Source organism: Taudactylus pleione, unplaced genomic scaffold (assembly GCF_031769625.1).
Source record: "Taudactylus pleione unplaced genomic scaffold, aTauple2 ptg000959l, whole genome shotgun sequence".
Taxonomy (NCBI): domain Eukaryota; kingdom Metazoa; phylum Chordata; class Amphibia; order Anura; family Myobatrachidae; genus Taudactylus; species Taudactylus pleione.
The window spans coordinates 521,794-547,414 of NW_028285360.1; positions in this window are offsets into that span (position 1 = coordinate 521,794).

The following is a 25,621-nucleotide window of genomic DNA, read 5'->3' on the forward strand; positions in this document are numbered from 1 at the left end:
AAACTTTATTTTTGGGGGGAAAGTATCTTAAAAATGTAAAAAAAACAAACAAACACACGACACATCCCCCAAACGCCCCACTAATCTTTGTAGGCAGCAGTAGGCCTGCATTAAGTAGCCCGAGGTCTCTCTTATGTCCTCCCGAATTTCCCTCAGGATGTGGGTTAGATCTGTGGAAATTTAAAACATTTTGAGGATTAAAGACTTCATTAAAATTAGAAACATTTGAACATTACACATTATTCAATGTACCAAAAAGTGTTTAAACACACTGATGTTACGGTGTGTTTTAAAATATCAGACACACAACATTATTAATAGGATTTTACTTTTATGTTGTTAAACTAATTTGAAACCCTAACTATGTGGCATGAGCCAAAGGGCCTGATTCAGAGCCGCTCGTAAGTGGCCGCTCGATCGCTCCGAGCGATGTTCACACAACTGCGCATGCATATTGGTTGTAATATGCATGCGCGAACCAGTCATTGCGGTCGGAAATTGTGTGCTCGCAAAATAGCGAATGCCTGCTAATTTGAGTGACAGTATGAAGCGTTTGTGGGTGGTATCAGGGGAAGGTGCTTGAAAACGGGGAGTGGAGATCCCAAAGCAGGCGTGCCAAACAGTCAAAACGGGCGTTTTAAGGATGTGCATAATTTACAAAGCAGCGTCATCGACCACGTCACTTGGTTGTCTTTTAGCCTGAACTGTTCGCATGATTGCGGTAGGAAAATGCTACCACAAGCACTGCGAGCAGTTCATACGCCTTTCGATGTGCTTGATTAATCTAATAAATAGCGGAGATGACGTAGGATGCGAGCGGCCAGGGGGCGTTTTTTAAAAAATAGCGAGCGCATGTTTCGTTCGCTTGTTCAGACATAGAGGCGTCGAGCGAGCGCTCTATTTAAATACCCGGCCCCTTTTTCTGAACGAGCAAGCGCAAATAGCGTCCGGCTCTGAACCCGGCCCAAAATCTTCTATGATGATGTTACGAATAATGGGAGGTGTATTCTTAAGTCATGATGGCCATATCCACGTATTCACTTCTAGAATGTTGTTGTTAAACCAAAAACAGAATGTGTTTGTTTGCTATGGAAAACATCACTTTGCCTAAGTACATTAGTACATTTTAAACACAGTGTACACAACATCAACAAGGGTAGTCTGGTTCCTAGCACCTTGCCAAGTTTGGTGACATGTTTTTTTACATTGTAAAATACTAATCCAAATGTAATCATTATTTCCTAAAACTCCAAATCATTTTTTAAAAACCACTAAACCTATATTTTTGTGGTCCCCCCCCCAAAAAAAGGGCCAGCTACTAAACATAAAGTCATAATTTTGAAAAACAGCATTACTGCGCAATGATGTTGAACCCCATACAGCAAATATTTTAACAAACAAAAAAAGGGCAGAAATTTGTACAAATAGATGGATAACAACGACACCCAAAAAAAACCCAAAAAACATACCCTCAGAGTGTGCCGACACAGCAACAGATGGTGCCGGAGATCCTTCGGGTGAGGGAGAATATTCGGGAGTGGGGGGAATGGTTGAAGGGGAAATGGAGCCAGAAAGATCACAGGGAGGGGAGATTTGAGACATTTGGGATGAGTGGGCAGGGGAGGGAGGAAGACTTGGGAAGAATTGGAAGAGGGAGGGAGGGTTACTGGGGGAGTATGGTGGTGGGGAGGGAGGGCTGGGTTGAGGAGATGCAGGTGAGGGCTGCTGGTTTACACCAGCATGTCTTTGCCTTCTGCGTGCCCTTCTCTGTCTCCGCTGTGCTTCTAAAATGTAAACAGAAAATCCCAAAATAATTTTTTTTTAGAATTTTGTCTACACAATACAAGTACACTTTACACATTCTGGACAATAGGGACAACATACAGGAGGGATTTTTAACATTGACTAAAATAATTGGCAAAGGAACATACATTTTTAACAGTCCACTAATTATTACTTTTAAACAAACGCATACTTACGTCTGCATATTTGTGCCCGCAAATTCATGAGGTGTGCAGGGGACCGGCGGCGCAGGTCCGACCAGCGCCTCTCTAACTGGGCAATATTGCTCCTATACCCCGCTGATCGGAGGGCTCGCCTCACCTCCGCATAGGCCGCCCGCTTTATGCGGTTAGAAATGGGTGGCTCTGCGGACGTAATCCGCCTGTCCAGTATGTTTACCAGGATAAGCAACTCTCTCCTGGTAAAGGCTGCGGCTCTCATGATGGCAACGGACGATTTTACAGAAAACATGAGATATACATGGGGTACAAAAAATATGATTGGCTAAAATATTTACACTTTCCTCAAAAAAAACACTATTGGCCAATCCTTTAATCATGTGTCCCGAAAAATAAGGTCACATTTGATTGGCTACAACACGCAGTGTGCAATTGCAAACATAAGAGTGCAAATGATCCTAACGCAAAATGCACATGCATTTATAAAGTTAACACAATTAGCAAACGTACATTCACAGTTAATAAACCCTACTTTGCTTTTCAAATTGTGTGAAAAAAAAAAAACTGAGAAAACACCCACGAAATGAACAATAAAGTTTATTGACACATGATAAAAAACTTGTTTTAAAGAACAGCAAGAGTTAAACAATTAATTAGATAATTGATAACAAGCTAATAACAAGCTGATCGATAGTCCATGTAAACATGACATGTGACCATCAAAACAGCACATACGGTCGCAACCATCAGAACATAATTAGCATACAGCGACTGACAGCGCCTGACTACGATTGACTCATTCGTTCATTCAGATCAGTCGGTAGCTAGAGGAGGTGCAGTGCTAACGAATGGGCGTCACTTTGTTTACGATCGCCCTGCCGTACAATCGGATTTTGCAATCGTTGGTCGTACGACCGTGCGGCCGCAACGACCGACTCTGAATGAGGTCCTATGTGTGGTGTAATGTGAATAAGATTGTTCACTGTGACTCCTTGGGCCGTAGCCTACTTTGTAAACAAGTACTCTGATTCTGCTGGCCGTACCACACTGGGTGGGTGCACTACTTTTAATTTTTGCCACTGCTGTGTGGCAATGTTTCATAGATGTGCTTTATACTGTGGTGTCTGCGTCGCTTTGTCGCTTAGTAACCAGTCAGCTCACCGCAACCTTTGGCAAATAATGTTGAAAACAATATTATAAGCTGTGAGGTGTTCTAAATTGACTGGAAATTAATGTTATTGAGGTTAATAATACTCTAGGAAGAAAAAAAAGACCAATTTATGTGATTTTAGCTTTTTTTGTAAATTTTTGTAAAAAAATCCAAATCCAAAGCCAGTCACCGCAGTTTGCCAAATCCAAATCCAAAGCCGGACGACGAATTAGAACCAAATCCGGCAAAAATGGTCCGGCGCACATCCCTAGTATGTATGTGTGTGTGTGTGTATGTATATATATATTTATATATATATATACATACATGTGTATATATATATATATATATATGTTAAGTCCATCATAGATAGAATCTCATGCATAAACACCGCACATTACGCACAGTTGCGCTGCTAACATGACGCTCAGTAGCGAATGCACTGTGTATTAGCTGCATGCGTGCACATCTGCCCCAAATCAGTTAAACCTAACTAGCGTCTTTTCCCATATCCCTAATACTTACATAATGCACACTTACACAAAAGGTTCCATAGCTATAAAGTAAAAGATCCAAGTTTTATTCATTTATTACAAATGCTGTGAAATAAAGACTATTTTGGTATCTAAGGTTTAATACATGATAAGTAAGCCATGTTTGATATTATACTGATCCGCACTTTATCCACAGCTTTCCGGTATCAACGGTGTGAAGATCGGAACATGCGTTCGCAACTTATGGACTGTAAAGACATAAAGAACCAAAATGTATTTTTATTAAACCAACAGTCTAGATTTGCATGCAGGGGAAATAGAGGAGGCAACAAGCTGTTAGAGGCTGTTCTGTGCCCATTTGAACCAACCTTTTAAATGCCCTGTAACAAATGCACCCGCACTGGGAACCAATGGGATCAGCAACAAACTCCTCTATTGTTTGGTCTATTTCTGGTGGGGTTATAAATATGTGTGCTCTGACCCTGGGTTTCTAGTCTTCTTGCTGAATGCTGATTGACGGAGGTTTCTTGCTGATGCCGGGATCTGGTCCAGAGCGCATGTGTATGTATAACTGTACTTGGGTCTGTATAATTTCTTTGCGCTAAATTGTACTTAGATCATAGCGTGTAACTGACTGTACTTTTACTTGAATAATACTTTGTGCTTTGGAAACACAGGTTCAAGGTCTAGAGACTTTATCTAATGTATGACTGCATACGCAAATTGCGTCAACCTTAGAGGTTTATAGGCAGGATATTAGAAGGTATAGGCAGGAGTGTATAGAGGTTCAAATCCAATAACCTTAGTTGGAGGCTCATAGTGAAGTCACTTACCTGTTCACACGATAAAATACGGTTATCGATATCTCACCAAAGGGTGGATAGTGGCCACAAGCAGTTTTCCCTGCAACCACTCTATGCTGAGAGATCGCTACCAGTTATCGTGTGACCAAGAGACGCTGACTAGAATCCAGGGATAAGAAAGGAAGAAGTTTGTTTTCCTTTGCTGATAGTATTTTACGTTAAAAGGGGGCGCCGCAGTATTGCGCATGTGGCTGAGTCGCAGTTTTGCGTGCACGGTAAAGACGCACTTTTGCGTATGCAGCTAAGGGTAAGTCATACGGTTGTGTAGTAGTTGCATTATTGTGTATGCGACTGGCGTATACGTATTTCCGGTTGTGCTGCCACGTGTTTAAACAAAGGCGTTGAGGTTTACATTTTTCAATTGTTGCCAATAACTGGGTTAACGTGTATTTTTCTGCGCAGGAAAAAAGTGTGGAACTGTGAGTGTTTGTTTAGGGTGTAACACGGGACCTAAATGTTAAGGGTATCGTAGGACCCTTAAGTGCTAGGCGCAGGAAGGTGGCCTAGTGACTCGGTAGCAGCATACCGTTTACTTTTACACAGAGCAGGTGTATGGTTTGTTATTTTTGTTAGGGTTCGGCTCCCAGTGTGATTATAGTGTTCAGTAATCAATGTGTGTGATCTGTTAGGCTTATATGAACATTATAATTTAACCGCATAATCTTGGCTAGATTTTGATTGTGAGCTGGTGAGAGGGTGGACGAAATCAACTGAAACAAAAAGGGTACTTAGCTGCTCCCTAGCAGTTGAAACGTAGTCAAAAAGGGATTTTATTGTATGGGAGCATCTTCCTTCCATAGCTGAGTGAAGGCATCTAGAGGTCCTTCATAGGGTTTGGTGGATACACCCTTTTTCAAAGGCAAGTGAAAGTATCTTGACTGTCTTTCACCAGTTTAAATCTTTATTGAAAAACATAGGAGTTGTCTCAAGATGGGAGCCACGCAAACAATAGAGATGTTAGACAATGATGTACTGCTAATGGAAGCGCCGCTTGGATCAGCCCGTCGTATCATGCATACAAAGTATGGTACTTATGCAATAAGGTATTGTGATGTATGGTTTAAGATAACGATGAAGAGTGCTAGACCATTTCCCAGAATTGGTAGTTTTGATAAAGATGTATTGGATAATGTCCGGGACCACATCAGTCTGATGCGGTCTCGATTTAAGAAGGTAAAATATTATGAATGTTTAAAATTGTGGCAGCATGAAGGGGATGCGTGGCTTAAAAATGTGCAAGCGACAAAAAATAGCGTCGCGAAGGCATCGCCAGAAAATACATCTGCAGCGCTGGATTGCAATGCGTGCGAGCCGCAAAATGGCACGCATATGCAGCAAGGTAGCATTGTGGAAGGTATTGCCAGCAGTTGACGCGCACCACCGCCACCTTATGTGGATGGGGGTGCAAGTACAGTTATCGAAAAACCCATAAAAATGTAACAAGCAATTTGTACCCTCTCTTAAGCAACCATAAAGAAAATGTTCATGATGTGGATGATGAGCCTATTGTAATGTCTGCCATTTCCCATGCTGTACAAATGATAGATGCTGTACCACGACAATCACGAGTGGTGCCGCCATCTCAATCGGTAACAGCAAGGGAAGTGCTAACACCCTCTGCACCCATAGAGGAAGTTGTTAATACCATACGTAGCAGCAACAGATTAAACCTCCAGCCAGGTAACAAGGTCAAAGGTAGCAGCGCTGCCGGTCTGCATCCCATTCGGACAATCACTGTTCTGAATGGAAATGCAGATGCGAACAGTGTAGTGCCCACGAGGGAAGTGGTAATGCATTGTCCTTGGACAAGGGCAGAACTAAATTCCATCATAAATGATTTCCCCGATCCCAAAAAGGAACTAGCCAAATGTCAAAGATTTTTGAGGAATTTGGGTAGTTCTCATGAGCCAACTAATAAAGATTGGCGAGTGGTGTTAAGGGCCTGTCTACCATGCAATATCGACGTGACAAAATTTATCACGGATTGTGTATTGGATGGTGACGTTCCCTTAACAGACCAAGTAAACCAAGGTAACATTTCCCGCATTATAACTCAATTGGGTAAATATTTTCCAGTAGTAATTAACTGGAACAAAATTTTCACCATAAAGCAAAAGGAGAGTGAATCTGCAGAAGATTATTGCGACCGGGCTCTGCAGGCTATCACCCAGTACACTGGGTTAGAGGATATTAAAGATAGCACTCACCACAGGGGAATGATAGTCACCATACTCATGGATGGTCTTAAAGAGAACCTAAAGACCCGGGTTCAGACCTCACAGCCTGGCTGGAGGGGAGTCACAATAGATACCCTCATAGAATCTGCCATAGAACATGATAAAAACATCTCAAAGAAGAGAGAGACCCAGAGCGAAAATCTAATAGCTGTCAGTATCCAAGCTCTGGAAGGAATGACGGTAACATCACAGCCAGCAGACACACTTGCACACACACATACACTTTCACCTGAACAGTTATACGCCCTCACTAATCCCACGCAACAGCAAACACAGCTCTATCCAACATACCCTACACAACCACAGGTCCCATACTACCCACAAACTTCATGCCCCCCACAATAACCATATCCTCCATATCCCTACCCATATCCACCACCTTTCCCCCCTGCTCAAATCTCACAACAACCCGTGTCCTCGTCTGATCCACGAGCATGTTTTAATTGTAAACAATTAGGACATTTAAATAGAAACTGTCCAGTAAAAAGGGTAGGACCCCCAAACCAGAGAGTACCTGGATATCCCCATAAAGGATATGCACAGAGACCAGCAAATGTCCAACAGGCACCAGCTCCAATTGTGGCTGTAAATGCATTATTGGAGAATGGTAGCCAACACTAGGGGTCAGGTCATACCTGTAGTCTACAGATAGTCAGGTTAACGGGAAGTACTAGGGAAGAACCGGTCATGATGGTTGATGTAGCTGGTACTAAATATCCTTTACTTGTAGACACAGGGGCGACGACCAGGTCAGTGATGAAATCTCCCATTAATTTACAGGTGACCAATGAGACAGTACCAACAATGGGTGTAACAGGTAAAGTGCAACATTATCCTTTAACAAAGTCCACAGAGGTTACTATCGGGCCATTGCATACCAGGCATTCTTTTCTTCTGGCTGCTGTGGCTCCTACTAACCTGCTGGGTAGAGATCTGTTATGTAAGATGGGATGTGTCATATACTGCACCCCTGATGGTGTATTTCTAGATATCCCAGAGAGAGTTGCGAATGAGGTGCGGGATATGCTGGACACTCCCCAAAGGATAATGTATCACTCTACCAGTGTAAATGAAAATCCATCTCAGGTAGATCAAATGTTGTCCCAAATTCCAGATTCCCTTTGGACTAAGGATGGACAGGACACTGGATTAATGGCAAACGTAAGCCCCGTAATGGTAAATTTAAAAGGCGGTAGGCAAGCTCCAAAAATTCCCCAGTACCCACTAAAACAGGAGGTAGAATTAGGGTTTTTTCCAATAATTGAGCGATTATTGCAACAGGGAATTTTAGTTCGTACAGCTAGTGTAGCCAACAGTCCCATCTTTCCTGTGAAGAAGAGTGGTGGGAGGGGTTATAGGCTGGTACAAGACCTCAGAGGTGTTAATAAGGTAGTAGAGAGCCAATTCCCCGTAGTGCCAAATCCAGCTGTCATTCTTATGCAGATCCCACCAAATGCAACCCATTTCACTGTCATTGACCTCTATTCTGCTTTCTTCTCTGTGCCTCTCCACCCTGACTGTCAGTATTTATTCGCATTCACATACAGAGGTGTACAATATACATGGACACGGTTACCCCAAGGTTTCATAGACAGCCCCAGTATCTTCTCCCAGGCCTTATATGACTGCCAATGGATCTGTTCTAATGTAAAATGTGGATGATTTATTGTTGTATTTAGGTCATGTTTAAATGATATTAAACTGTTGTGCTTTATCTCTCATTCACAGGACACAAGATCGCTAAGGACAAACGGCAGCCATGCCAGGCTAAGGTCAAATACTCTGATTACTGTCCAACCCAGGGGCCCAGGCAATATTTAGAGCAGTAGATATTGATAACAGAATTTAAATTGCAGGAATTTGTGTTCAAATGCAGTATCCCTAGAATAATTGAGTATAGGAGGGATACTCATTTCACAAGTAATGTCTTCTATAACCTGTGTAAGGTGATGGGTATTAATATCAAGATCATCCCAGACCATCTGTCTACCTGTCCCCCTTTGAGATACTGTTTAACAGGCAGCCTCATGTGAAAATATGATAATGAGGTTACTGTGCAGTGTCTCACGAAGATGAGTAAGAACAACTGAAATTGAAAATGTTATTAAGTAACATGACTGAAGCAAACTCTCATGATGTTAAACCTGGAGAATCCGTTATGAACCAATAATTTCTTATGTTCAGGTTGCCTGACTGATTGGTGGAAAGGTCCATATCTGACATTGTTGACAAAGTCCCACATCCTCAAAGGGTGGCCGGGGAAGATACGTGGGTCCATTCCACTCACTATAGGGAAGTTAACCAACTGATGGAGATACAAGGCGGAGACAAGGCCGATAACGTGGACCTGTCGATCGCGAGCTTGTGCCGGGAGGATTAAAAAGGTGACAGTGAGAAACCTGAGCTAAAAGAAAACTGTAGATCAGTGGCGCAGCAAGGGATTGTTCTGCTGTGTTCATTTTTGTATTCTTCTTCCAGAGTTCCCATCATCTTGGTTTGTTTGTTTTGTTTGGGGTACCCAGTTTCTGTGATGGAGGACCGATAGAGGAGATGGGAGCTGATGGCAGTGCTGATGGAGTGGAGTCAGGAGGAGGAGTGCTATGCCAAATAGGGGGAGTGTCTGACCAATCTTAGTACCGTAATTGTTATGTTATTTGGGAAGACTACTTCCAGAAATTATGATCCTCACACATGTTGAAATGCTCGGTATTCATAAAAACACACCATCACCATATCTTCACACACAGAATGAACACAGAGGCAAAAGAAATATGATCCCTGGTGACGTGCATAAAGCCACTCAGTTAATTAGTGAGACAACTGGCTTCCAAGTTTTAGTCGCACTGGATTCCACCAGAATCGCTCGGGGTACATTAAGTTTTAGATATATTCAGGAACTTGCTAAATTAATAGATAATATCACCGAGATGTATGATGACACATTCAGGTATACAGGGAGAGAATTGCAAGCATACAAGAAAGAACTGGTGCAACACAGACTAGTGTTAAATTATTTAACTGCTGTTACTGGAGGGTATTGCGTAACTTTGGCCACCCAATTTGAAGTAAAGTGTTGCACCTATGTCACCAATGATACCAGCGACCCAAAAGAGGTGATAGAGCGGAAGATGGATGAAATTCTGCAGCTAAAATGGGAGTTTCGTAAGAACCATAATGCTTCAGTGGCTGAAGTAGGGGAGAAAATAGAAGGATGGGTCTCATGGTTGAACCCAGTGAAATGGTTCTCAGGCCTAGGCGAATGGGTCCAGGAAATGATCGCCAGCATAGGCAAATTCTTGATCCTTATACTGATTGTCATCATAGTAATTGGCCTATGTGTCCGGTATGTTCCTATTGTGTTGAAGTGTGGAAAATGTAAAAATAGAGTAAGAGGAAAGAACGAAATTTTGATGGTGGTCAGTAATGGCAATATGAATACTGAGGTAAATATAGAACTGCATTACAACCCTGAACTAGGAAATACCATAATCTATTGTATTATATTTAGACGTGCATAGAATATATTATTGAAATGTTACTTTTGAAACACCTCAGATAATGTAAAGTCTCAATTTCCCTTCAAGACTGCCATTATAGGATTGATGCATCCCCACATCACCCCCATGATCTTCCAAGATCCGCGGTGTGCGTATAATAGTAGTTTTATGTCCCCAATCAGAGACACATTATTGATAGATTAAGAACCACCCTGTGTCATCCCAAAATAACATTAAATAATATATAAATGTAAGCCTAAATTAATTTTTAAAATCAGATTGTAATAGCATGTTGTTCGCTATCAAAGGGTGGACTGTCGAAGCTGGATAATTGGCTGAGACAAGATCAGCTTAAAATTAGATCGTAATGACGCAATCTTGCGAATGGCAGCTAGACTCCATCTTAAAAATAAGAATCTGCAAGACGCCATTTTGCAACCAGCACCATTTTAAGTTACAACTCACAAGCAAAGTACAAATGGCAATGTTTTTGAAAATCTACCAAAAACAACTAGAAAAACAGCCTCCTGAGAAAAGTAAATAGAATAGACAATACATCAGAATACTGTGAGTGTTTTACATACAAATTGGGAATCCCTGTATATAGACAAGTATAGTTGTGGCAATTGTAATATAACCCAGACATTGATCTACACAATTGAATTTGTCTGAATCCTAAACAGGTTTTAGTCCCACTCCCAGACAGAATGGCCCAAGCTTCACAGCTGGGGGTAACACATTTGCATTGCAGTTTGAAACTGTAAGTAAGGAATGAGATGTGTATGTATATGTGTGTGTATGTATATATATATATGTATATATATATGTATATATACATATATATATATATTAGGGATGTGCAGGCTCGGTTCTACTCGGTTCCGTTCGGTTCTTTTTACCGAACCTTATTGGCTATCCAAAACTCGTGACAGCTGAAACCCAATAAGATCCGGTAAAAAGAACCGAACGGAACCGAGTAGAACCGAGCCTGCACATCCCTAATATATATATATATTTATATATATATATATTAAGTCCATCATAGATAGAATCTCATGCATAAACACCGCACATTACGCACAGTTGCGCTGCTAACAAGATGCTCAGTAGCGAATGCACAATAACCTGCATGCGAACGCTGTTTATTAGCTGCATGCGTCACATCTGCCCCAAATCAGATAAACCTAACTAGCATCTTTTCCCATATCCCTAATACTTACATAATGCACACTTACACAAAAGGTTCCATAGCTATAAAGTAAAAGTTTTATTCATTTATTACAAATGCTGTGAAATAAAGACTATTTTGGTATCTAAGGTTTAATACATGATAAGTAAGCCGTGTTTGATATAACACTTTATCCACAGCTTTCTGGTATCAACGGTGTGAAGATCGGAACATGCGTTCGCAACTTATGGACCGTAAAGACATAAAGAACCAAAATGTATTTTTGTGAAACCAACAGCCTAGATTTGCATGCAGGGGAAATAGAGGAGGCAACAAGCTGTTAGAGGCTGTTCTGTGTCCATTTGAACCAACCTGTTAAATGCCCTGTAACAAATGCACGCGCACTGGGAACCAATGGCATCAGCAACAAACTCCTCTATTGTGTTGTCTATTTCTGGGGGGGTATAAATATGTGTGCTCTGACCCTGGGTTTCTAGTCTTCTTGCTGAATGCTGATTGATGGAGGTTTCTTGCTGATGCCGGGATCTGGTCCAGAGCGCATGCGTATGTATAACTGTACTTGGGTCTGAATAATTTCTTTGCGCTAAATTGTACTTAGATCATAGCGTGTAACTGACTGTACTTTTACTTGAATATTAGTTTGTGCTTTGGAAACACAGGTTCAAGGTCTAGAGTCTTTATTTAATGTATGACTGCGTATGCAAATTGCATCAATATTAGAGGTTTATAGGCAGGATATTAGAAGGTATAGGCAGGAGTGTATAGAGGTTCAAATTCAGTATCCTTACTGACATAGAGTCTTGACATAGCCATAAATAACACTCTGGGGGGCCTATTCATCAAACGATAAACGGCCGGTAACCATGCGGAAATGCTACCTTCCACATATTTAGGTTACCGGGCTATTCATCATCAGGTAGGACCACCTGATATTCAGCAAACTCAGAAAACTGCAAGTTTGCTTCCGAGAACAAGTGCCATCTTCAGACGGCGCTTGTTCTCGGATCCCCGCTCCTTCCTATGGGAAGAAGTTCCATGAATGCGAAGAGGGATCTGAGCTGATCCCTCCACTGCCCCCTCACTACCTCCCTGGCGGCTGTGCGCATGCATGACCTCGGGTCATGCATGCTTAGCCAGGCTGATGTGGAGGATGTAAGTAATGCAGCTACTTCTGAAGCTGCAGTACTAACCGAGGGGACAGCTGCTTTCGGAGCAGCTGTCCCTGCACCGGAGCAATGGTGAATTGCTCCGGTGTCAAGTTTTCTCCACTGCAAGTTGGATACTTAAGTATCCCTCGCAGCAAGACCATTACTTAATCATCAAAGGCCATACGGCCTCCGATGATGAATAGGCCCCTGTGACTTTATTAAGTAGTCACAGAAGTTCAGTAGGGTTTTAGCAATCACAAGGCAGTATTACATCATCAGTTTAGCAGTATTGCAGTACAGGTTATCCTAGTGTGATACCCCTAGATTCCTATTGAAGAATATGGACCCTGCAATGCCAGAGGCCAACACTTGGTAGTGCTGCGGAGCATAAAGAAGGCTTTCAGGTAAGTAGATAAAAACATGTTGTCTGGACATGTACAGTGGGAGTTGAGAGATGCCAAGGAGTGGAGTTGGAGAGCGCGGTGGGGGGGGGAGTTTTGGTGGAGCAGGTCTGAGAGGGGATACTAAGCTGAAGTTGTTCAAGGAGACAGAGCCACTGAGTACCCACTGTGTGGAACACTGCGGACTGCTGCCGAGTCCCGTGTGAGGGAGAGATAGTGTGCAGACAACGTGGCAGTACTGGGGAATGCGGAGGATCCGTGGAGGCTGACAGAATACTAAGCTAAGACGGGAGTAATCCTACTGTAAGTTTGAGCCACATCTTACTATTGCTATATTTATATATATATATATATATATATTAGTATATATATACTAAGTTTTGCTAAACATTGGCCTGATTCACTACGGTACGCAACATTGCGTACACATGCAGTTCAACTGCGATAGTATGCTAATCCATTATGATCGCAATGCAAACTCAGCTCAACATAAGGACACCCACTTTATCTCACACACATTCATAATGTTTAGCAGGACTGCGAAACCATCAGTATAATCGAGAAGCATCATAGCCTCATGCACACTTGCACAAGCCCTGACCTTATCACGCTATCAGGCCTTAGGCTGCATAGGCCATCGCAGTGGATAATTTATGTATGCCCCTGCAACGGCGTTGAAACGCACTGGCACGCCTGTGTTCGGCCGACCACCCCCCGTCACCACCCACAAACGGCACTTCCTGTCAATCACTGCAATAGGTCTGCACAGTCACTGCGATTGCAGTCCCGGTCACAGTGGCTAGTTCGCGCACACGCACTGCGATGCATATGCATGCGCAGAATGCAACAAATGGCCAATTGCATGCATATTAGCAACTGAATTAGTTGCTGAATCAGGCACAGAGACATACAGAGATTCAGACCCTCTCACTAGATGCATACTCTTGCTCCCAGCATATGCAAATTCATCGCACACCCAGCAAGGCAGGCGATCGCACGGCAAGGCATTAACACGCCCACTATATCTTGGCGTGCGATCACTTTGTGTATGCAGATGCCCACCAGCCATTCATAAGATGCCCACTTCCCCAGGAAGTGCATGAAAACATTGGTACATCGAGCACCATCGGATGCGATCGCAGCGTTTGAGGTTGACTATACCCTGCCGCAAGCACTGCGATCACTTCAGTGTGAAATCCCATCAAGTGACGTGTACCATGACGTTGTCTTTTAATTATGCACGCCTCTGAAACGGCGTTGCAACACACTAGCATGCCTGCGTTCGCACCTCCACTTCCCAGTTTCTAGTGGACTGCCCCTGTAACCACCCACACATGGCTTCTCCTGTCACTCACTCTGCTGGGCTGTCTATGTGCAACGAGCGAACGCATTCTGATCTTTTGCAGTGGTTTGCACACGCGCATTGCGATGCATACGCATGCGCAGATAAAACCATCGGCCAGTTACAAGCATTCGCATCATAGCGAGAGGGTCTGAATGAGCTCCTGAGTTACATAACTGCTATAGTGCTGAAGATACTTGTGCTCTAAAGCCTGAGATATATAATTACTAAAGAGCTACCATTTTTCTGTGGATTCAGGATGAAGAACATTAGATCAGAGATGCCGACATTCTGGCTGCCCCTTCCGGGAGGGGGCAGCCAGAACGGTAACCTCGGGGCCGTGGCTGGCGGTTGTGGGCAGAGCGGGGGCGTGGCCACGTAATTGTATAATTTTGGCTCCATTTTGGTGAATCGCGTTACAGGACCCCCCTGCTGCCGGGGATTCTCATGTAATCGCGGGGGTGGCAGGAGGGGTCAGCAGCTCCCGGAAGGCTTGCCTGCTTATCCGGGAGGCCGGGAGCTGCACCAGATTTTCGGGAGGCTCCTGACCAAATCGGGAGGGTAGGCAAATATGCATTAGATCATGTATTTAGGATTATTGTGAATTCCTTATTGTGGATTACAAATACATACATGTAATAGAACAGTGACCACCTAGCAAGAAAGTACTCAAATGAACAAACTCTGGGCCTGATTCAGAGCCGGACGCTATTTGCGCTCGCTCGTTCAGAAAAAGGGGCCGGCTATTTAAATTGAGCGCTCGCTCTTTGCGTCTTTACGCCTCTATGTCTGAGCGAGTGAAGGAAACATGCGTTCGCTATTTTGTAAAGACGCCCCCTGGCCGCTCGCATCCTACGTCATCTCCGTTATTTATTAGATTAATCGAGTACATCGAAAGGCGTCTGAACTGCTCGCAGTGCTTGTGGTTGGATTTTCCTACCGCAATCATGCGAACAGTTCAGGCTAAGAGACAACCAAGTGACGTGGCCGATGACGCTGCTTTGTTAATTATGCACACCCTTAAAACGCCCGTTTTGACCGTTTGGCATGCCTGCGTTCGGATCTCCACTCCCCGTTTTCAAGCACCTTCCCCTGTTACCACCCACAAACACCTCATCCTGTCACTCAAATTAGCAGGCACTCGCTATTTTGCGAGTGCTCAATTTCCGACCGCACTGACTGGTTGGCGCATGCGCATTACAACCCTTACGCATGCGCAGATGTGCGAACATCGCTCGGAGCGAACGAGCGACCGCTTACGAGAGGCTCTGAATCAGGCCCTCTGTTCACCTGCAAGTAAATTACTAATCAGTCTGGGGTATTTATGGTCTGTTATGTAATAATATATTTAGTAATTTCCTTATGTGTGTTTATGTGAAAGTTACAGATTGTATGAAGAGTATAAAATGAAGTAATTGAGGAATTGCATTTTCTACTTAATAATAGCCATAGAGGTGCTGCATAAGATGTATCACAAAGCGGGGACTTATTACCATGACTGCCTCCTCCTACCGCTGACAAGATGTCCCATTTAAGCCTGCACCTTCCACATATACTGCGCTTTTCTATGCCAGTTTTCGGACACAAAATGGACAGTTGTTATAGCTGTATTTAAGAAGTTTTTGCAAATAAAGTAAATACTTAATACCATGGGCCCATGTTTATGCCTATCATATATACGACTTTTGCTGACAGGCATGCATCTTCAGATAGTAGCCGCTTTAATATGGCCAATATTGGTGTTTCTTTTAAATAAACAGCAATTGTGTCTGTGAATGGGTCACAATTTTCAGCAATTCTAAATTAGAAGCTGAGCAGCTAAGGAGAAATCTTTATTGTGTAAGTTGGCAGATAATAGTATAGAAAAGAGGCAGCTTTGGGAGTCACAAAGAGGTACAGTATATATATAGACATATACAGATGATATACATGAGTGGTTTCAAGTAAGAGGGAACAATCCTAGTAACAGAAATGTGAATACATGTAGAAGGATGGGGCTGGGGTGATGAGATTCAGGTAGGCCTTGTAACAGGACACTGCTATTAATAATAGGGACATGCATGAATAAAGTTGAGGATTTTGGCGATATTCCAATGGAAGAAAGTGTATATTTTAGCATATAGTTTATTTGAATAGAAAACAATAGAGATGAATTAATGGAAACTCCTAGGCTAGAGGTTCCCAAACACGGTCTTCAAGGCACCCAAACAGTTCAGGTTTTAGAGATATCCATGCTTGAACACAGTCAAATTGTCAAATTAACTGAGATGCTAATTAAGTTGCCTGGAGTCGAGCATGGATATCCTTAAAACCTGGACTGTTAGGGTGCCTTGAGGACTCAGGGTCTGATTCAGTGGTGCACTCTAGTGCACTGCTGAATGCAGATTCCTTATGTTTGGGAATCTGCGCAGGCACATGACCCGTTCTGCGCATGTGCAGAATGGGTATGTGATCCCGCTCGTAGAATGGCAGCAAACTGTCAGTGATTGACAGTCTGCTGCCATTTGTGGGTGGGGAGGGGGCGGCGATGGCCTCCGTTTCCGGAAACGGAGGCGTGTCGCCGCCATTGGGGTGGAGGGATAAGGCCAGGATCTCCGTCGACTGATGGAGATTTCCTGGTCTCTTCCTCTCAACCTTGCAAGAGAGTACTCCAATGAAGGAACTTTGTGTAAAGTTAATAAATGATCAGTCTTGGGTTTTGCTAGTTTGCTAAGTGATAATATAATTTTTGCTATTCCATTATATGTGCTATTGAGGAGGTTATTGTGTGTTTAGAATATAGTTGAAGTAATTGGGAAACTGTATTTACTATTAGTTATACCCAAAGCTGTACTGTAGCAGTAAAGATAAAGAGGTATATTCCATTACCAAGAGAGCTGTTGCCTAATACTTATCTATACCAGATTGACAACTATTGTCATATACATACTTTTTAATTTCTGTCAAATTGCATGTCATTTGTATACTGATCATTATTTTCTGCCTACCTACTTTCCTTTATTCATTTTTAAAGATTAACCTATTTATCAAAGGTGTCACGTTACATCACTTTACTGTGTGTGTGGGTCAAGTGTCCCTGCAACAGCCTGAGAAGGACAAGCTTGTGGAGTTGTAGCCAGAGAGAGAAAAAGAAGATCTATCGGAGATGCCATCTCTATATTAAGGTACCATCTAGACCTAACTTATCTGGGCCCACCACAATACCCGAGGCATCACACTATGGCCCTGATTCAAACCCGCACGCTGCCGCAGGCAGCTCGCAGGGTGTGTGGGTGTGGTTTTTTTTTGTCTTCAGGCTGCTTGCAAAGCTGTGGGTGTCCACCCACAGCTTGTGTGAGCGGACTGGAGACCATCGCGATTATCGCCACCATCAGGCTTGCGACGAGACCCTGGGGTAGGGTCTCGTTTTCCGCAAGCTCGAGTGGACTCCCTGCTCTAATAGAGCAGGAAGTCCACTACTGACATCACTAGTGATGTCAGTAGATCCTCCCACAAACGTCAGGTGTTCCTAATGGAGCACCTGCGTATGTGCAGCCACCCCCCCTACCTGTCTACAAATCGGGGTGAGCTGTCACTCACCATCGACAGCCACCCCGTTTTGTAGCGAGCCCCGTAGCGACTGAAGTTCAGTCGCTCAGCGGGGCTCGTGCATGCGCACGCCAGGTGCGGTGCATGCGCAGTTGTCAAACATCGAGCCGCTTGCGAGCGCTGTGAGCTCGTGAGCGGCTCTGAATCAGGCCCTATATACCTTTACTCTGTAGAGGGACCTGAACTTAACTTTTAAAGTGGGTTTGTGCCAGTACCAGCAGTCATGGACATGACTGACCTAGTTCCAAAGACTCAATAGGTCACTGATTGCTGGCCTTCCCTATCAGACTCCTTAACAGAACTCATCTGGGCTTAGCCTCAGTCTAGAGATGACATAACGAGATATGGTCAATATCTAGGCAAAGGGTATGCCGGCGCTTAGAATCCCGACGCTTGTCAGAATCTCAGTGCCGGCATCCCGACCGCTGGCATCCCAAAGGTAAGTAGCAGGTGTAGGGGGAGGGTTAGGCACGAGAGGGAGGGTTAGGCACTAGGGGGGGTGGGTTAGGTTTAGGATGCGGGGATGGGGAGGTTAGGGTTAGGATACATACCTACAGATGTTGGCATCCTAACCCTGTCGGGATGCCGCCATAAGGATTTTGACTGCCGGCATCCCATAGTCAACCCGACATAACACTTCTCTCAGATTTTTATGACTATTCCAGCACTGATGACTCATGAAATTCTCAACAAAACCCAGCTGGGCTCAGCCTCAGGCTAGAGATGACATAACACTTCTCTCAGGTGTTTATGACTATTCCAGTTCTGATGACTCATACAATCCTCAACAGAACCCTACTGTGCTCAACACTCGGATGACATAACACCTTTTTTCAGATGACATGCAGGGAATCACCTATCAGTCAACCACTATAAAAGCCAGCCCAGTGCATTTCTCCAGGGCCTGAGTATCAATTTTGGCTACATAGATGCACCAGTTCCAGAACTATACTTTGTAGTATAGTTTGTTTCCAGTGTTGTTTCAACTCTGGTGTTCAGTCTCCTTGTCAGCAGCACATCCATACCCGCATTTTCCATTGCAGAGTCCTCATGCCAGCTAATTACTCTGTTGCTTTCACAGTGGGAACCAACTACACTGATCTGGGTTCTCATTGAGTAAAGTCTATATCCTCTTGTGGAGATCCCTGGTGAAGTCTGGTGGGAGTCATAGAATCCGCACCAGTGTATTTGGTTGTGCCAGTTTCATTTGTTTGTATTTAAGATCTATGGGCCTGATTCAGATACAGTATGTACGCAATGCTGATATTTACACAGTTGAATGATTATCGCCCAACTGCGTATGCGTCTTAGCTGCAATGTACACGCGCAACAATTGAATTGCGATCAAATGTAACTACAGCATATATTTGCGCACCAGCTACTGTATGGGATTGTGGCTGTGATTGCATTAACATGCACATCTGAATCAGGCCCTATGTGCATGTGTGTACTCTGATACACTTGCTGTCTGGTTTTCAGCTCCCGGGTAATTGCACTTACCTTGTGTATTTTTCATCTACTTTGTGTCATTGCATGCTACACGCTGTTCCCAAAGTGCCAACACATCCATGCCTCTCATTGGAAGCTACACCCTTATTCTCACAGTGTCAACACCTTACGTGTACATAGTGTCAACACCTCAGTGTACTTTATTGCACGCTAGGTGCTGCACAAACAGTGGCAACATTTCCGTTTACTGTACTGTGTGCTACCAAACTACCAACTCTCAGCGTATCACAGCTATTCACCTTTTGGTGTGTTTCCCTTCTAGAAGCAAGGCTTCACAGAATGCTCAGGCCATGACTATGGCCAGAACTCCTTTCACAATGGATCACCTGCCAGCCATCAATGGAAGGGTGGACAACCAAGTGAACAACCAAATGCAGCTATTGCTATATCTGCAGGATGTGTCATGTTGCCTGGATGAAGCCCACCAGTATCGATTCACTTTGAAGCATTTCTCAGTAATTTTTTTTTTAAAGAACCAGGGTAGCATTTATCTTCTCGCTACTATCTGGTCAGGCCCTGGCATGGGATTCCCCCATCTAGGAGTGAGATAGTCCTCTTCTCCAGGACTCTACAGAATTCATCAATGCCTTCCAGAGTTATCCTCCAATCCTTCGGATCCAACAAGGTTCCACCACAGTGGGAGAGTACGTCATCCAATTCCAGATTCTGGGCCTAATTTATTATCAATCGCAACTGTGATTACACACGCAGATGGTTCATTATTGTGTACTACGCATGCGTATGCATTACATGGGTGTGAATAAATTAGCCACTGCAATGGAATATGCAGCTTGAGCTTTCACTGCGTGCGATGAGCTTAGCAAATTCTGAGTAAGTCCAAACCTATTGTAATTGTGCATGAGGCTCCGATGATACTCGATGTTACCAATGGTTTCACAGTCTTGCAAAGTATTACGGATGTAAGGGGATGTGGGCATCCTTATGTTAGGCTGCAACAGCATTGCAATTGCAAAGAGCATATTTTCGCAGTGGGTCTGCGTGTGTAATCGCAGTTGCGATCGCAATAGAGATCCATATTGAATCAGGCCCTCTGTTCTCTGAGCTGACATGGAATGATGAAGCCCTCCTAACCATCTTCCGAAAGGGGGCCTCATCAAGGATACCCTCAAATCCAGAGACCTTCCACAATCACTAGATAGCATGATTGTTGCTTGCATCAAGTGTAACATCTGGCTGACCGAAAGGACAACTGAATGAGGAGGGTACTTGGATCTACACCCTAGTATCAACCACCTTGTGACCAATACAAGGAACCAATGCAGCTGGGTATAGCACGCTTTACCCTACAGGAGTGACAATGCCATCTTAAGCACAAACTTTGTTTGCTCTGTGGCACCCCAGATCACCTGTTGGAGAAATGGCCCAATGCAGCTGTGAAAAAGCCACGCCTACTCAGGACTAGGGAGACTGGACTGAATCCACGCTCATTTGGTACCCATCACCCTCAGTTTCCCCAAGGGTAAAACCAAGGTACAAGCATTTATCGATTCTGGGGTAGCCAGCAACTTAATTTCTGTGGAATTTGCCAAAGACAGGGGTCTCCAACTTTACAAACTACAACACACATTCTCTGTGATCTCGGTGGATGAGGGTAAGATATCATATCTCAGTGTCACAGGTTATTACTGCTACTCACACACAAACAGAAGCCATTCACTCCAAACCCTTCTCATTTCTGGATTTGACAAGGGCATGTGTTTAAGATGTGTTTCGAATACTTGGCGATGTACTTCAGGCTCTGCAATGCCACAGCGGTCTTTCATGGATTCACGAATGAGATTTTCCGAGATCTCCTGTATTCATGTGTTGAAGTCTATCTAGACAACATTTTAATCTTTCTTCTTGCCTCATGAGCCACTGTCAACAAGTAAAACAGATGCTCAAATGACTCTGAGCCAACCACTTATATGGTAAAATGGACAAGAACCAGTTCTAGCAGATGTTGCTACCTTTCCTTGGGTACTTCATTTTGTGCATAGGTCTGGAGATGGATCTGGCAAAACATCCAGGCAATCAAGGAGTAGCCACTGCCTACTGGCCTAAAAGCCAGGTAGCGACTCCTGGCTTTTTAAACTACCACCAGGAATTAATTAAGAACTACTCCTCAGTGGTAGCCCTGATAACATCCCTCACAAACAAAGGGAGTAACCAGAGACACTGGCTGTCAGAAACCATTCAGGCCTTCAATACCCTAAAAAAAGCCTTCATTCTGGCTACCATCCTCAAACAGGTGGACACCTCTTCACCCTTCAAACTGGAGGAGGATGCATCCACCATTGGCACAAGGGCAGTACTATCCCAGGGGGATACAATGGGGAAGCTTCACTCTTGCGGGTATCATTCCTACAAAATGCTGCCTGCAGAGAAGAACTAAGGAATTAGGAACTCCTAGCCATTAAACTGGTGCTTAAGGAGTAGAGACATCTGCTTGAGGGTGCCTGACCCCCAGTGACTGTATTTACAAATCACAAATACCTGGCATATGTGCTGTTGGCCAGCAGACTGAACCCAAGACAATCATGCTGGTAACTGTTCTTTTCCAGGTTCCAACTTACTACCAACTTTTGGCCGGGCTCTCAGAATACCAAAGCAGATGCTCTATCATACTTATTCGACAACACGGACAGAGAAGAGGAGGTGAACTCTAAACCACTCCTGGACACAGCAAGTATACTGGTATACCATCCCGGCAGGAGTTCCACCCAGCAGCTCATTCATACCAGAAAGGCTAAGACGCAGATTACTTTACTGGGGCACACATTACACTTTTTGGGACATCCCAAGACCCTGAAAACCACCCACTTCCTCTCCGGATCTGCTGTAGTAAATATGAGAAATGCCAGGAGTAAGAAATTCAATACTAATTATTTATTATCCAATATTATTACTGTGGGTTTACTCTTTCTGTGGGCTCATGTAATGGGGACATAGGAGGACCAGAACAAGGGGTAGGTGAGTATGGATGAGTGTGAGTGTGCAAGTGTGCATGTATGTTGAAATAATATATACTTTCAAGATGTGTGTGTCTTGTAGGTGAACTAGAGGTACCAGTGGGCCCTTAATGCCCAGCATGCTGGAACTTCAAGTATCAGCACATGGGGAAGGCTTGCTGGGACCTCTAGTTCTCCAGTAAAAGACAATATTATTCATCTATATTTTATAACCAATCACCTGGCACACACCACCCAGGGGTGCCGGGGACAGCCCAGGCTATCAGCCCAGTCCTGTGGTGCCCTGGAGAGGGGGAACCCCTTTATTATGGGGTCCCCACCACCCCAGGGATCCCTGACCTGGGCTGACTAGCAGTCAGGTGTCAATGCTTTGGCTGGAGTCCCGGTGAAAGAGTCCCACGGCTGTGGCATTACACCCCCACTAGAAAGAGTCCGGTGCTGGATATAGAAAATACAGGGGACCCCTGCTTATTTTGTCCCCTGTATTTCCACAAACAGGACTGGCTCAACAGAGCCTGGTGCTGGTTCTTAAAATACAGGGAAACCCTAAGCATCTTTTCCCCTGTATATTAAGAAACAGGACAGACTCAACAGAGCCCGGGGCTGGTCATCCTTGTGGGTGGGTGGTGGTGGTGGGGTAATGCACATAATTTTCTTAAAAATTGTTTATAGTTTCCTTTTTTTAAACACAGAAGCCTACATGGATCTCACTGATCTGTGAAGGTTTCTGTATAACTCAGATCTTGCAATGCGCATTACAAGGTCCGAGTTTTCAAAGGAGAAAACTAGCACAGACTTGCATAATGTAATAGCCTTGAACTCACAAGTTCGCAGGCTGTTACATTTGGCGAGTGGTAGGACAAACTCAGACCTTTAAATGTGCGAGAAGGTCAGAGTTTAGATCAAATTCTATTACATTTACCCCCAGGGATCTTTATTCACAAGGCATGGTAACAGAGAAATCAAGAGATCCTGAACCACATCCAATAGGCAAGACCCACAAATATGAAGGAATGTGCCAATTTGGCCGCTTTTCCCAACAAATGGGAAAAGTGGAGTCATATATCTTTACCAGTCTGTCAGGTGTCACGGATGGTTGTGGACTTGGACCCGGAGTGGAATCAGGTGTGGGTTTAAGAACAGTCTTCTGATACTGGAAGGACGCTGGCTTGAGAGGAGTACTGCTCATGAGTGGCCCATTAGATAGTGAGTGTCTCAGATGGCCGTTTACCCAGAAAGGCACGTGGGTACTGACTGTAGGTAACTGGATAGCCGGAGGGGACGTTGATGTTGTGGACTTTAGCAGGGATCCCAACTGGGAGTGAGAGCCAGGAGAATCACTGCTGCACAGGGAGGTAAATGATGGTAGCTGGATCCTGAAGCAAGCAGAGTCATAATGGCAAACTGGACTGGAAACGCAGCAAAGGAGCACAGAGAACTAACACCCAGCCAGGATTGGTTGCTAGGACTCTCGGAATGCTCTGCCTGGATTGGCTGGAACGTGTCACATGCTGAAATCCAAGATGGCAGCGTCCATGTAGCGCTGCAGTGCTGCCAAACCTGACTCAGACACACCCCAAGCATTCAGGACGGTATGTCTCCGTAACCCCTGGCATGCAGTGCAGATCTCCCAGTGCCTGCACCTCCATCAGCGGGACCCCGCCATATTGTCTGAACAGGTAAAGTCTGCTGCCCCCGAGCACACACAGCCCTGGTCGTGACATGAGGATTATAGTACTATCTAAAATGTACTGTGTATGCATTTTCTTGATCAAGGTACAAATGAAGCTAGATGCAAACTGGTTCCTAAGTGTCTCCCAGAAATCCTCCTTGATGGTAGTCCAAGATTCCATTCCCATTTCCTTTCATGTCATATTTATTCTGCAAAACCAATGTGGAGTCTAGCAAAATACCATAGAGGTAGGATATCATACCTCTCTGCAAGGGGAAGGAGATACAAAGCCTTCCAAACTAAGATACAGTTGTAAAAGGCACATAAAGTGTTGAATTTGGATACATTTAAAAAAATTAGGGTTAAAGGAATCCTATGTCTCAGGGTTTTGAAGATCCCCTGACCAAGAGATCTTTAACAAAAGTATCCCAGGCGCAATCTAAAGAGAGAAGTATGCAATAAAAAGTCAAGATGTGCACAGACCCCCGTGTTTTGTTTTGGTTCAAATTCATCATCCTGTTTTGGTTTCGCCAAAAATCACCCTTAAGTGTTTTGGTTTTGGATCTGGATTTTATTTAAATTGATAAAAACAGCTAAAATCATATATTTTGGGCCTGTTTTTGTTTCTACAGTATTATTAACCTCAATAACATAAATTTTCAATAATTTCCAGTTAATGTTGCCCACATCACAGCTCACAATATTGTTTTCACCCATATTGGCCAAATGTAGCAGTGAGCTGACTGGTTAAACTGAACTGGTTGTGGACGCTAACAGCAGAGGCAAGGTGCACTGTTTCTTTTGTGCCATATATCAGTGACACTCATCCCGTGTCTGATATTTATATGACACGGGAAAGCAGCATCTGATTTATAAGAGCACTTATCTCTTATTATTCCAAATCCTATGTAGGTTCAATTATAAAATCTTTTCTAGACTCTCCCAGATAGAAGGGAGGGATGCCTCCAATATATAAACCATTGTGTACTGAACTGTTCATCTTATTCGTGGTTTTCAGCTTTTTAATAATATATGTAATTTGTTTCTGCTTTATGTTTCTTATATGTTTTTCACATATTTTTCACCACACCTATATGTGCATTTTATACTGGTACCCCTATATGTGATATTTTAGAGCTTATATTTTGAGCTGTGACTAGATCATTATTGTCCCACTGTTACTCCTCTTTGATATCTCAAACTCATGTGGAGAATGTATGTATTTTGATATTTATCTGAATCTAGGGGTGCGGTTAGCGCATACAGGATCACCTGTGATCACTTTTCATTGTTTGTTTGTCTGTCTGGCATTTGAAGTTCATGATTTGAAGGTTTTCTGGCAACTTGATTTTAATCATATTGAATAAAGATTTATATTTTAATTTTCATCAGACTTTCATGAATAATCAGTGAGTGCCCCATTAAAAGGAGTCTCTTTTTTCTTTTTCTTTTTTGGTTAAACTAAGCAACAGAGCAGCGGCACAAACACATGGCAGTTTAAAAAGAATGTAGCATATCTAGGAAACAGAGTGGCTTTGCAGTGGCAGACAGGATGACAGTTTAATATAAACATACAATGCTACAAACATTTTTTCATT